Genomic DNA, 13,878 nt, shown 5'->3' on the forward strand with positions numbered 1-13,878 from the left:
GCCCGGAGTCTGCGAAATGGAAAGAGGCAATGGAGAGCGAGATCCAATCCATGTATGATAACCAAGTTTGGAATTTGGTTGATAATGTGCCTGGACGTAAGACCGTTGGATGCAAATGGATCTTCAAGAAGAAGACCGACGTGGATGGAAAGGTACACACGTTTAAAGCGCGATTAGTTGCGAAGGGCTTTACTCAAACTCCCGGAGTTGAATATGAAGAGACTTTCTCACCATTTACGAAGATAAAATCTATTAGAGTGATGCTAGCTATTGCCGCATTTCATGATTATGAGATTTGGAAAATGGATGTCAAGACCGCTTTCCTTAACGGGAAGTTGGCTGAGGATGTTTACATGGCTCAGCCAGAGGGGTTTGTGGATCCGAAGCATCCGAATAGAGTGTGTAAGCTTGAGAAGTCCATTTATGGACTAAAGCAAGCGTCTCGCAGATGGAATCTTTGCTTCGATGAGAAAGTCAAAGAGTTTGGATTTGTACGAAGCGAAGATGAATCATGTGTATATGTCAAAGCCAGTGGGAGTATAGTAAGCTTCCTCGTTCTATATGTCGATGACATATTACTCATAGGAAACGACATCCCGACTCTGCAGGAGGTTAAGTCCTGGCTCGGGAAGTGCTTCGCTATGAAGGACCTCGGAGAGGCTTCCTATATTTTGGGAATAAGGATAGTAAGAGAAAGAAGTAAGAGACTAATAGGACTTAGTCAGAACACTTACTTAGAGAAGGTACCAAAACGTTTTAGTATGGAAAACTCGAAGAAGGGAGAATTACCGATACAAAGGAATGCCAAGTTGAGTAAGACTCAAAGTCCGAGTACCGAAGCCGAGATAGCTGAAATGAGTCGAGTTCCATACGCTTCTGCAGTAGGTTCAATCATGTACGCTATGACTTATACTCGCCCTGATGTAGCCTTTGCTTTGAGCATGGTTAGTAGATATCAAGGGAATCCAGGCAGAGCCCATTGGGTTGCGGTGAAGAATATCCTTAAGTACCTTCGGAGGACGAAGGAATGGTTCTTAGTCCTTAGAGGGAGTGATGAATTGAAGGTGCGATGGTATAGTGATGCTAGTTTTCAGACCGACAGGGACAACTACCGTTCGCAGTCGGGCTGGGTCTTTACCCTGAATGGAGGAGCAGTAACTTGGAAGAGTTCCAAGCAGGAAACCGTAGCTTATTCAACGTGCGAATCAGAGTACATCGCAGCAAGCGAAGCGTCGAAGGAGGCAATATGGCTAAAGAACTTCATTGGTGATCTTGGAGTTGTACCTGCCATAAAGGAGCCCATGGAGATTTTCTGTGATAATGAGGGAGCGGTTGCCTTGACCAAGGAACCGAGAGATCATGGTAGATCACGACATATCGACAGAAAATATCACTTTATTAGACATCGTGTAGAAGAAGGACAACTCGTAGTGAAGAGAATATCATCGGAAGATAACCCAGCAGATCCGCTTACGAAAGGACTGAGTAGGGTTAAGCATTTGCAGCACGCTAAGAGTATTGGGCTGAAGGATGATATTAGCATAGATTATATAGTATTAGAAAAGTATAATAGATAAATGTAATTAACATTTGATGATTAAATAAAGGAGTTTTATTTATAAGTAATGTTACTGTCTTATGTTAATTGTTTAACTATTGTTTCACTTTGCATGTTTTGACTTCCAGAATAACTGAGTTTATTAAGAATAATCGAATTGTTCAAATAGTCCACAATCGTTCATATGTCGGAAGTAGAGATGAATGAAGATTGTCATGAATAGGTGTGTAGAGTGTCTAAATGGGGTTAGACATAGCAAAAGATTGCTGCAACGTTCATGAGTGCTTATGAACTAGGTTTGAGCATTGGAACAAACCCGCGCTTGCTGGAATCACCTTATGGAATGTGATAGTAAATGGGTGATCGCAAGACGATAATATCATATAGTCTTATAACCTACATATATGGTTTGTTATTGGTTAATTGATTGTACATTGATAATGCGAAAACGCATTGGTAACTCGATGTTATAAAACGCATTGTTGTGTATAGTTGGTTAATGAATAAGTAAATGTATATAAGTCGAAGTTTATCTGTAACTTTTATCCTAAGAAGGAAAAAGTGATATCTCGGCCGCTCGATGATTTGATTTGACTTATGTGCCGGTCCCGGTCAGAACTGAATTGATGTGTTCGATTAAGTTCTATGTCAAATAAATCGGAGATCGAGAAACCAAATGCTAGACTAACTGTTCCATAGTATTGTCAGCATGATATCTTACAGAGGACTGTACGATCCCTTATCTAAAGGACAAGATTGATTAGATCAGAGTTTGACAGCGTCTTTGAGAGCTACGATTGCAAATCGGAATGTACCTGCGCATATAGTTACTAGACTTATCCAAGTGGGAGACTGTTGGAATAGTGTCTAAGGCTGCAACTATATTAGGCAAGTATTTGACGCGATTGTGTATGTTCCTTTTGGGTTGCCTTCACCATAGCAACTTGATAGGATGATTTATTAAGAGAGAGTAAATATTATTAGTATATTATGAGAATAATATGAAGAATAATATATTAATATAAGTCATAGAATTAATTGGAATTAATTTGGTGACTTAAAGAGATTATAAATAAGAGGGTATAAACTGTCAATTGCTTGATAGTTAAACTTTAGACTGTAAATCCTTATTGATAAAGGATTGGACGATTTCTAAGGCTAGGATAAGCCAAAATCGTCCATAGGGTTATCAAGGAAAGGATATGGATTAACTTAAAGTCTAAGTTATCCAATTAGGGTTTAAGCTGTAACCCTTAAGGAGTCTACAAGTATAAATAGACCCTATGGCTGAGAGAATTCGATATCCCATCTAAATTAGAGAGACTCTGGTCGAATTCCTCCCCTCTCCTCTCTCCCAAATCATCCTCCTTGCTATTTGGTGTTTGTAAGCCATTAGAGGAGTGATAATTGTGACTCTAGAAGCTCCAAGACAACAAGATCAACAAGGAATTCAAAGGTATGATTCTAGATCTGTTTCAATATTGTTATTACACCTAAATAGTCATTAGAAGTCTTGGATTCAAAGCATGTTTGATTAGAAAGCCTATATCCAAGCATTAGGGTTTTGCATGCGCACATAGGAAAGTTCTTATGGCTAAAACCCATCAATAAGATGCATTGAAGATTTGTTGATGAAATGCTTCACCAAAAACAATGTGTGTTTTTAAATATTGAATAATATGAATAAGTTTCTGAACTAGTTTCTTAAGCTGTGAATAAGCATTTTTTTTTTATAATTATTAAGTTGTTAATGCATGGATCGATACATATCTGATTGTTTCAATTAGAAAAAAATTGAAGGTATAAATGCATGATGTTATAAGTATTAAGTTGTGAATACATGATTTTTTGTAAGTATTAATTTGTGAATGTATGATTTTTTTTTTCATAAGTTTTAGTTGTGATTAAATGAATTTTTTTTATAAGTTTTAAGCAGTATATGTATGATTTTTTTTATAATTATTAATGTGAATTTAAACATGTTTTTATTATATTAGTATTTTCTCAAATAATGTGAATTTAAGTCTTTTAAGTTGTGAATTATGATGAATGTGTGAACTATAATCTAATATAACCTCCAAGCTCCAAACATCATCAGATGTAATTTTTAACCTGTAATATATTTTATTAAACTATGAATTTGTATATTAAATTATGAATTAAATGTATTAAGTTGTGAAATGAGTATATTAAGTTGTTAATTTTTTTATGGATTTTATTTTTGCTTCTAAAATATAAGATGAAAGAAACATTATATATAGATTTTAATCATTTTATTTTCTCTAATTTTGAATAACATGTAAAATTTAAATTGAGATTATTATATAAATTAAAATTTGAAAGAAAAACTAGCTCATATATGCGAATGTATAACTATAACTACTAAGTACAAAATATGGATATGAATATATAGTTTTTGTGTATTAAACTGTGAATTTAATACATTAAGTTGTTAATTTTTTGTATTGATTGTATTAAGCAGTGAATTGATTGTATTAAATTGTGATTTTTTTTATGAATTTTATGTTAAAATATAAATATTTGTATTAATTTTCTTATGAGTATTTTTTGGTGAAGTAAATATGTAAGAATGTATTAGTTTTTATAATTGTTGCATTAAACTCTAAATAGTGAATTAATATGTTTATTAAAGTATGAATATAGTATTAAGCTAACAATGTATGATTTTATATACATATTTAGTTTGAAAGGAATGATGGTTACGACATTGACATAGATGGATGGTGTTGGTATGTGGTAGTTGGTGGTGGTGGTGGTAGAGTTTGGAGACTTTCCTAAATTAGTGAATTAGTGATATTATGATTGTATTAAATTGTGAATTTTTATACTAAACTATGAATGGATTGTATTAAATTTTGTATTTTGTATAATTTTTATGTTAAAATATGAATCGATGTATGAATTAAAATATTAGACTGCAAAAATTACAAATTTGTTTCGTACCAAAAATACAAAAAATAAATCCGGATTTTAACATGTTTAATAAGTATTGTGTACATATTACTTATAAAATGGGGTTCTTACGGTTCTTAATCTTTTATGGTCCTCATTTGAACCACTATATATATATATATATATATATATATATATATATATATATATATATATATATATATATATATATATATATATATACTAGTAGTGTACCTGCGCAAAGCGGCGGGGCGCGTAAGTTCTTTTGATGATATGTTTCCTTTATAAAAATGTTATGTTCCAAAAGAAATTACATGTTTCACACAAAAAGTGTATACACCAGATGTCATGTTGGCCATTGACTCATTCACTTCTACGCCCATTGATGCAAATGAAAAGTTGGTGTTGTACGCACGTATATTTTTCTAAGCAATTTGCCTAATTTTCTTTTTGATGTGAAAAGATTGTGTAATTCGTCAGGAATAGATGAGTTTGTCAAATTTGTCTTTCCACTCATGCAACAAAAGCCAGTAGATTCAAATTGTAGTCGTTTTGCCCCACAATATACGCATATATCATTGAACTTCACCACAAGATGTTTTTTACGGATACCGACAAAAACAATAGATCCTCCAGGATGCTACCATATTGTGAAACCGATGAAGTGGCATTTGTTGTATCTGTAGACATTTGATTCAAATAAAATATCTAAATATAAGACTATTTGAATTACATAATTGAAGTATTAAGAAATAAATAAATACTAACTTGTTGATGTCAAAATTTGATTTATCAATTCATCTTGTACTGGTATATTGACATTGCCTTCAACACCTTAAATTTTTTGATAAAATAATACATGTATTAATAGAAATTATTTACAAAATAATATTATTTATATTCTTTAGTTAAATGTAATATAAATAAAACTAAAATAATTAAACAAAATTATTAGCCAATATATATGATATTGTTCGGTAAAAATCAAATACTAACCTATTGATTTTTAAATTTGAGTTATCAATTTATCATGTGGATGTAGTATTACATCAGGCTGAATTTGAATACCTACGTGTAAACAAAAATATCTCATTAAGAATGTAAATTATGGCATGTCTCAAATACTCCGTAAAAGATTATGGTTAAATGTAATGTTGTACAATTTAGATTTTCATTTAATAACTCCGAACATAGTTGGGTTGTTATTTCTATACCTGATTTCGTTATGTTTCATTTTGTCTGGCATTGATAAGGGTTTCTATTATAAATCAACTTTCTTTAACCAAAATCCAATACACATGTAGGAGATGCATGGCTAATATCCACAAGACTCCTATTTACGGTAGGCACATTTGATAAATATGTTTGTGTTTTGACTATTTCCTTCACCATTAGCTATTCGTCTCATTTTGTTTTTCTCCTTTCGTCATTCGTAACATGCATTGTTATATGCTTTTCTTTTTTTTGCAACATTTTTTATATGAAAATGTGTAACGATGAAATACTAATCATGATTGCAAATATGAAACATACCTTTTGTATTTTCTGCATCAATTTGGATAATATTATTATGTTTATTTTCTTTACCATCAAACCTCATTGCAAACCGTACAACCCACAAAAAATATACATATACTTTCTTTTATCTATAACAAATTCAAAAATAACGATTATTCAAATATGAAATTTATTACTATATTAATTGTTCCTTGATTGACTTGACCATTGATCGAGTTACCTAACATATACAACATATGAAATTTATCCATAACAATGGTAGTTTTAATTGATATCACTTGGTTGGTAAATTATATATGTGCATATTGGTTGATTTTTATTTGAATAATATATAGAAAGTATTGCTTCGTAGTTTGTTTATTTATCATAATTATGAGAAACACGTAATCAAATATATAAGTTGTATTATTCATTTGTGTTAAAAATAAAAATATATTATTCGATAAAAAGTATGTACATACTTTCATGTTAAAAATCAAAATATGTCATATTTTCGAGTTAAAGAAAAAGTTGAGTAAATTACACATCTAATTCTACTATTGGATTTTTGATATGGCTACCTGCTACCCGTTTGTTTACATTTGTTGCAAATGGTCTTTGGTTGTAGACGATTTATTTTGGTTTTTTGCCAAACTTATACTCCTATTAATTACTTTAAATATTATATAACAAATGAAATCTGTATTTATTACGTTAACCTCAAATAATAATAAAAAAAAAAAAAAATCAAATTATTCATGTGAAATCAAAATTACAAACACATACATTAACTGCGGTATGGTTCAATATAATAATGTATTGTAATTAAACCCATATTATGCTCAAACAAAACACGTAAACCCATCAAATATTTTCAACGAAACAACTTCGACTAAAAAGTAACTGTATCCTCTTATAACTGAACGAAATAATATTAGTCTTAGATATAAAAACTAAAACTTTTAACAAATAATCTGTTAGAATCCCAATGGTTTAAAACTTCAAATACAAAGAAAATTATAAGTCTGTCAAAAACCGCATTTGTCCAACCGTATTAAGCTACATGAAATCAAAAAGAATCTTGGTAAAGAATGTTATCTGGAACTATTGCATTAGATCTTGAAGTCAAGAATGCTACCTGGAACTCGAGCATCTGATATCCATTTAACGAAATGAAAAAACAGAGAGATGATTCAAATCTGTCTACAAGGCTACCTTATCAAACCACTTAAAGTTAGATTCTAGATCTGATGTGAATGGAGAAAAAAAAAAAAAGAGTAACATAAAAACTTAAACTTTATTCAAATCAACATGAAAAAAGTCCTTCCTCACCGTCACCACCCTTATGCCCAATCCCCATTCTTATTTTTCGACTTATAAACTGAGCAACTATATGGAAGTGTAAGCAATAAAGAATCCTCTTGGAGTTTCTCAAAGTTAAAGTTAACACAAACACATCATAAAAAGTGACAGTTACAGGAGATGGTTAAGATTTTAACAAAATAGTCTTTGTAGAATATAAACAAACGAAAAGAAAATGCATTTTAAGATGGTTAGCTTAAAATTTTCATTACCAAAATCATATAAAATTATTACCTTTCTGACTTTGAGAAGTAGCATACTCCCACCTCAAATTTAAACAACAATACTTACTCATATGTTTCATCTCTCTCAACTTGGCAACAAACTTGGCAACCTTTGAATAAAATACACATAGATCTGCCGAAACATGCCATACCTCCAATTAAATGAAAAAAACTACTACAAAAAAAGACTTAAGAAAAGATTGTAACATACTTTCATCAATGGAGCCTAGTAAAGGTAACATCTTCTCTGACGTTGTGCATCCAGCCTCAAGCAGTTTCCTCAACTCTCTTTCCCTCTGCAACTAATCCTTATGTTTCCACCTTCAAAATATGATTTTTTCCATTTGATTTAAAGACAGAATTTAGAAGGGCATGTAAAATGACAAAAATGTCATTTAGAAGGTTCTATTATCTAAGAAGAAAAACACTAACATGATGGCATCAGCACAAAGTTAGCTCTACGTACATAGGAAATCTAAGATATAACTTACATACTTTCATCATTGTCTTATGTGTTACAGGCTTATCAGGATACTCTCTAGCTTTGAAAGCTGCATAAGGCGAATGATTAAAAAAGAAAATTACCGGTATGCATTGTTGCCACCATCTATCTGATCAAAACAAAAGAAAATGATATCAAATTATTGACAAAAACGATCGAGTTCCTGTAATTACTGAAATGGAAGATTGAGGTTTAGGAATATAGATAGGTTCAAGGCATGAAATCGTTGCTTACCTTGAATGGAAAGTGGTAGTTTAGGAATATGATGTTTAGGTCTTGAAATCGTAACAACTTCTACCCAAAATCTATACCCTGCCAAACATAACCCAAAATCAACAAAAGCCTAACCAAAAATAAAGAGTGAGGTTTAAGGCTTGAAATCGAGATCGAGAGGGAGGTTTAGGAGTGAAATCATTGCTTACCTTGAATATAGAGTTATGTTTTGAAATCGACTGAGGAGTGATGACTAAGATTTGATTCCTTTTTACCTAGGTATGGACCGATGTGGGGAGAGGGTCTCGTATATGACCGGTTCAATTATTGAAAGGCCGATTCAAAGTGCTAATTATGAGGGTTTCCAAGTCAAAGGGAGAAAAAGATTGACTATGCATTCTAAGAGAAGAGAAGAGTGGGGTCAAAAAACTATTATTTTATTAATCCTTGTACAATTAATTTAATGGTTTGTACGTTTTAAAAAAATAATATTATTATATTCAATCTATTTATAGAAATAGTAAAATTTCTTTTATAAGATATGGCCCAGTCCACTGGAAGTAATGTTGATGGTTGGAACTTCTTTTCAAGATGGTGGAGATGGAAGTAGTGGACGGTATGAATAATAATAAAACCAATAAATTTTAAAAAAAAATACAAAACAAGAAGTTCAATTATAAGGGTAAAATTGTCATTTTACATTGACTTAACGGTTATTTACTAACGTAGTTAGTACTAAAGATAAAATTTGCAAGAAAACAAAACCATGGGGATTGATTGTTCCAATTTTTTGAAACATGAATTGAAAGTGTGACCTTGTGCAAACCACATGGACCATTTCTTTAACTTACACCATAAGTTAGTAATAAACTTTCACTTATACGCTAAAAAGTTGAGTGAGAATCTCATACAAATTTCAATGGTTTAGGGTTGAGCTGATATCGTTATCACAATTGATTTTTGTATACATTTCAACATAACCTGTTAAAAATGAAATTACAGATTTGGTCATAGTATTGGATTTTTGACATGGATGATCCATTTGGTATGGATTTGTTACACTAGTGGTACCTGAGGCTAACTCTTATCATAGTCACAGTTGTTGAAGCTAATGCGGCAGCCGTCTCAGATGGATGCATAGCGCTCATCGAAATACTCAACCATGGCGGTCTTGATAGACCCAAACATCTCCAGCAACTGTGCCCGAAAAAGAGCAACAATCTCATTGTGCACGATCTCTCGAATCCTAGCATTCAAATTCTCTGGTCTCATCTGACCAGTAGTCTTTGTCATTGTTGTTGGCCCGCTCTGGCTGTCAGCTCCGGATCCGGTCTCGTAACCCACCATTCTGATAATACACCAGAGAGATCTCAGATAATCCATATAATAACGAGGAACCAACTCCCAACTAAACCCTAGGGGTTGTGACTTCCTTGCTACGCGTATGGGTCCTATCCTAGCATATAATCCCTAAGGTATTTTGGGGTCTATCCGCGAGCTCCGGTTGGTCGTACACTTGCACCCTCCTTTATTATTTTGAAAACATTTTAAGAAAATCATTTTAAAATCTTGTCCTCGGTTTGAGACTGGAGACACGCGAGTGTTTCCTCCAATTCACTCAAACCAAGGCTCTGATACCAACTTGTAACATCCATAAAAATCATGCCAAAATTAAACTTTTTAAAACATTTCAGAACCCATGATTATTACAAAACTTGTTTTCAAAATAGTTCAATGTCAGAGTTTCCCAGAAATCAAATCATAAAAACAATAAGAGGTGTACGATCACGCCTTCGCCCTCCCGCGATCTTCTTCAGAAGTACCTGAAACAAAATCAACAACTGTAAGTCCGAAGCTTAGTGAGTTCCCCTAAAATACCAACGCCATACAAATATAACCATATCATATATACAAACACAACATGGATAATAAGCCATCAATTTGGGACCGCCCGTATTCAGGGGCGGACCTAAGGGTGGTCCACAGTGGCACTGACAACCCCTAACTTTTTCGGCCGCAGTGGAAATTTTTTTGAAAATTTTCGAAATTTTTATTTTTTCTACTACCGTGCAACTCTGGCCGCATTAGGCCGTCAGTCTATCTGGAACGCTCTCCGAGCCTTCGACACGTCTGAACCTCTCAGGCCTTCAGCCCATCCGGACTGCTCGTCGGGCCTTTGGCTTGACTAAATGCCCTCTCGGGTCTACAGTCTATCCGGTCCTCCCTGGGTATCTTGGCCTACAGCACAAAGCAGGACCTTCCTCAACCCAATCCCCCGAACCAACAAACATATGCACATAAATATCATACACTATCATGCAAGTACAGATAGTTACACATATCTAACAGATCACTAACATGACAACTATCCTATAACCAGGATACCGATCTAACCGATCAATAACATAACAACCATCCTATAACCAGGATACAGATCTAACAGATCTCTAACATACTAACATCCTATAACCAGGATACTGATCTAACAGATCTCTAACATAGCAATAGGATACTGACCTACCAGGTCACTAAGCATCTCACCGTCCTAACTAACATGATGTAAATCAATAAACATATCATGCAATAAACCCGAATACAAATCCGATAAGGGCTGACATTGGTGTCTTAGACCCTGTTGATATAGTGAGAAGAACTCACTTGGCACTGCTGAAGTCCCGCGAATAAAACTCCAGTTGCTGGTTGATAGATTCTCGAACTGTCAACATCAAAACAACACCCAATTAATAATTGGGTTCCAATACATAACCACGAGTTCATGCTTGGGTTAAAGGACTACTTTACCCCCAACCTAGCTTGATTCAAATCCAAGGCCCAACTCACGCTCCAAGGCCCAAAATTCAAGTAATGGGCCAAAGCCCAACATATGGCCCAATTTTCCAAATTAGGCGCATACCACTACATGGTCTTACCTTAAGGCCCATCCATTTATTCTAGTCCAAACTCTTGGTATTCCAATGGCCCAATATCTCATAATTATCAAGGCCTAATTATAGCCCACCTATAGCCAAATTTTCCAAATTTGGCCCCAGCCTTTCCAATGGGCCTTATCCTAAAGCCCATCTAAATATTCTAATCCATATGCTTGTTCTTGGATGGCCCATCATTAACCCATTCACCAAAACCTAAAAGAAAGGCCCAAATCAAGGACCAACTGAGATTAGGGTTTCACATGAAATGACGATTAGGATTAAGTGTTTCTTATTAACCCATTAAAGATTTAATCCATTAAATCCATCATTCTACTAGATAGATCATACGGTGTGATTGGGTGTAACTCTTAATTCAATTCCAATGGCCCAATATGCGGGTCCCGATAAGCCCAAATACTAGCCAATTAGTCACATGGTTAGGCTTTTAGGTCAATTAGGGCTTCATTGGGCCCATTAGGGTTAAACAAGTCGGGCACCACCCACTACCACCTCAGGTAGTGATGGTTACAGTTTTTGACTAAAAAAATATCGAAGCATCCCAAAATAACAATCACACACACAAAAGCACTCAACCACCCAAGATGGCGGCTGGTAGCGGCAGAATGGCAGCTGGTGGCGGCAGAATGGCAGCATGAGGTGGAAACCACCACCTCACGGTGGTGACAGGTTGTTTTTCTTTGATTAATCCGGTCATACAATACATTATACAACATATACCCGAATAAACACACACACACATAAAGTAATACACACGCACACACACACCCGCTCTGTGGTGGCAGGCGGTGGTCGGAGGTGCTAGCCACCACCTCACGGTGGTGGTGGCGGCCCTCTTGTGATTTCCGGTCAAGTAACCACATAAACTTGACTAAACAGGAGGGAATGGCGGTGATTTAGAACGGTAACATCAGTTGTGGTATCGATCCTCAAGCCCGTCGTCGGAGTCACAACAGCAATGTAGCACCAGGACATAAACGGAGAAGGAGGTGGGAGAGGTTCGTTCTTCTCTAACCACGAACGGCAGCAGCTACAGCCACGATTTGTCATTGTCGTCGGCAATGAAACAGTGGCAAATGACGTTTTCGCTGACAGCAAGGTCCGCCGGTGACCTTGGTTGATCGAAGCAACAAGATGAGGAAGGGAGGTGGTGTCTTGACGATGGAGAAAGAAGATGGCGGCTAGAGGTAGAGATTAGGTTTAGGGTTTCCTCGATGATGCATCCAACCGGGAATGGAAGGCACAGGTTAAAGTCCCGTGACTCCATTCAAACTATTAAACAAATTTTGCAACTCCGGTTCCTCTACTTCACAATCTTCTCAATTAAAATCCAAAATTTACCATTTGGCCCCTACTCCTATAAATCCTTCCAGAATAAGTCCAAAAGTTACCAATTACACCGTGCCTTCAAAAATCCTTTTCAATATAAATCCTGAAATTACAATTTAATCCCCGGGGATTCAAATATTGACATTTGGCTTCCCAAACTAACACCCCACTAATTATTATTCGATTTTGAACTATAATAATTTAAAATAATAATAATAATTATTTCTCGGGATTCCGGGTTTATTATTTAATTATTTTATTTTAAACGGAATGTTATAGATACTTACAACTACAACTAAATACACCACTTCATCTCATTTTTTATTTAAATTTAATTTAAAAATACATTAAAACACAATGAAACATTTTTTTATTTAAATTTAATTCACAAACACAATAAAACATTTTTTTAGTTACTTTTTTATTCAATGAAATAAAGATTATATTAATTTGAAACACACAACATAAAATAAAAAAGATAATAATAAAAAAAACATAAAAATGCAACCACAAACAATTTAAACTAGTTTTTAAACCTTATTTTTAATGACTAAATTTTAGAGACTCTCAATTTTCGCCAAATTTTGACGTGTTTAAACCGTGTGTGTTTCGTATCTTCATATTGGTGCATGGTCACAGCAAACGGGTCGTCTTCGTCTACGTTGTTTATAACAAAGTTATAAACCCCATTGAATTCAAAGCATTTAATCCTCATGTCGCGAAACTTCGAACATATTTCATCAAGATTACGACTTTGGCAACCCATTAAATCATGGAAAACGTTTCCAACTTTTATCCAAAAATTAAGAGGTATTTCTGGGTCTTTTGAAACAGCTACCCATGCTAATACTAAGTTCTCTTCTTCATTTTTGACATATTTATTATTTTAGGAGCCATTGGTTTTGAATTTATTAAACAAAAGAAGTGTGTGATTGTGAGAAGAAGAGAAAAGAATTGTGTGACTAAAATGAATGAATAGGTGTGGTATTTATAGAAAAGGTTTAATGTTGTTTGAAAGGTAAAATTTAAAAAAAAAAAAAAAAAAGGATTTTAAACCTAAATATGGCCGTTACTCACCAGCAAATCAAATTGGCCGTTTCTATTCGTTGTCCCGAGCACGAATGCCCACGACCACGAACCACCACGAGCCACCGGGATGGTGTGCACGGTCGTGGTTCGTGGCCACCTAGACTGCGAACCCGTCCGTTGCAACCAAACCGGACGGCCTAATACACAATGGCATACCCCGAGCACACGCAATGGAGCCGTAGATAGTAAAGTGAAATCCAATCCACAAAATAATTTGATCTA

At 34.4% G+C, this 13,878-nt stretch overlaps 1 long non-coding RNA gene across 4 annotated transcripts; it reads right to left on the bottom strand.

Annotated features, from left to right (window-relative positions):
• Positions 1 to 6,882: 6,882 nt before the first annotated feature.
• Positions 6,883 to 8,643, bottom strand: LOC145036608 (uncharacterized). Of its 4 annotated transcripts, none has more exons than XR_013678496.1 (5): positions 8,500 to 8,643; positions 8,312 to 8,389; positions 7,787 to 8,186; positions 7,128 to 7,708; positions 6,883 to 7,048 (listed from the first exon to the last, which is right to left on the bottom strand). It is a non-coding gene; the product is annotated as an uncharacterized LOC145036608 (long non-coding RNA). The 4 variants fall into 4 exon arrangements; XR_013678495.1 differs by lacking the exon at positions 6,883 to 7,048 and having other exon boundaries at positions 7,109 to 7,708; positions 7,787 to 7,896; positions 8,071 to 8,186; XR_013678497.1 differs by lacking the exon at positions 6,883 to 7,048 and having other exon boundaries at positions 7,109 to 7,708; positions 7,787 to 7,896; positions 8,067 to 8,186.
• Positions 8,644 to 13,878: the final 5,235 nt, after the last annotated feature.

The sequence above is a fragment of the Lactuca saligna genome, chromosome 3, assembly GCF_052625555.1.
Source record: "Lactuca saligna cultivar CGN05327 chromosome 3, ASM5262555v1, whole genome shotgun sequence".
In the NCBI taxonomy this organism is placed as follows: domain Eukaryota; kingdom Viridiplantae; phylum Streptophyta; class Magnoliopsida; order Asterales; family Asteraceae; genus Lactuca; species Lactuca saligna.